This window comes from Ciona intestinalis, chromosome 5 (assembly GCF_000224145.3).
Source record: "Ciona intestinalis chromosome 5, KH, whole genome shotgun sequence".
NCBI classification, from domain to species: Eukaryota; Metazoa; Chordata; class Ascidiacea; order Phlebobranchia; family Cionidae; genus Ciona; species Ciona intestinalis.
The window spans coordinates 3,981,203-3,982,924 of NC_020170.2; positions in this window are offsets into that span (position 1 = coordinate 3,981,203).

Sequence of the window (1,722 nt, forward strand, 5' to 3'; positions counted from 1 at the left end):
TGTTGAGTTGAAAAGGGGAAATGTAATTTTTTTGTGGAAATAAATTATGAAACAGAGTTAGAAAGTGGGAATCTACTTTACTTTTATTTCATTAGACATACTATATTTTTATTATTTTTTAATAACATATATTGTCTACTGAGACTTTATCAGGGTTATGGATGAAATGTTGGTTTTATTAGTAAATTTATTTTTAATAGTACTCATAAGCAGGCACCAGGTGTATAAAACAGAACATTAGTGTTATAACTAATGTCAATGCATTGTCACACAAAGATAAAAAATGTTATATTTATTTACATGTTAGCCATACAGGATAGTAATTGCTACAAACGGTGGTCAGTAATGAGTTTAAATTGGCAGTCATATAGAAAACATTATCTGGCATGTCTTAACTTAGGGCAAGACGTTTACATGCAACGGTTCACTAAAAATAAAAAATCTTACAGGCGCTGCATATGTCCTGGCAAAGGGGCACAAGCCGAGGGTAATGCTCCAAACCTGGCTTAATCCAAAGACCTCAGTCACATAGCATTCTACATTAAATTGATATTGATAAAAAGTGCTTGTGAAATTACCTGTACAAGTGGGGGATTGGTTTACCCAAACAGCTCCTAAACAACGGTTTGTTTGTGACCCAGATAGTGGTGAAGCATTTAAACAACTGTACGTTATGGTGGTGGTGACTGGGTATGTAGTTTGTATTGGTGTGTATGTAACATTAGGGGAAGTTGGGGGAATCCCGCAAAATGATACTGTAAATAGAAATAAGATACAAATAAATAGCTCCTATGGTAAAAAACATCAAGGAAAAATATCAATTTGGAACATGTTATGGCTAAATAATTTCTTTCAAAATAATGACATCTTATCCCTTTGCCACACTGCCATATTTATGTAGGTTGGTTAGTTTAGTTTTAAATAACCGACTTGTTGGGGCGCAAGATGGGGCAGGTTGGCTCCATGTACCACCAACACAGGTATTGAGAGTTGCCCCAATCAAATTGTTAGAAGGAAAACAACTATACGTGACAACTTCTCCAACACTGTACAAAGTCTTCACTGGTAAATGGTTTCCATTTCCAGTAATAGTTGGTGGGGTTCCACAAACTAAATCTGGAATTAAAAAGAGTAAATTGTTGAGTTGAAAAGGGGAAATGTAATTTTTTTGTGGAAATAAATTATGAAACAGAGTTAGAAAGTGGGAATCTACTTTACTTTTATTTCATTAGACATACTATATTTTTATTATTTTTTAATAACATATATTGTCTACTGAGACTTTATCAGGGTTATGGATGAAATGTTGGTTTTATTAGTAAATTTATTTTTAATAGTACTCATAAGCAGGCACCAGGTGTATAAAACAGAACATTAGTGTTATAACTAATGTCAATGCATTGTCACACAAAGATAAAAAATGTTATATTTATTTACATGTTAGCCATACAGGATAGTAATTGCTACAAACGGTGGTCAGTAATGAGTTTAAATTGGCAGTCATATAGAAAACATTATCTGGCATGTCTTAACTTAGGGCAAGACGTTTACATGCAACGGTTCACTAAAAATAAAAAATCTTACAGGCGCTGCATATGTCCTGGCAAAGGGGCACAAGCCGAGGGTAATGCGCCAAACCTGGCTTAATCCAAAGACCTCAGTCACATAGCATTCTACATTAAATTGATATTGATAAAAAGTGCTTGTGAAATTACCTGTACA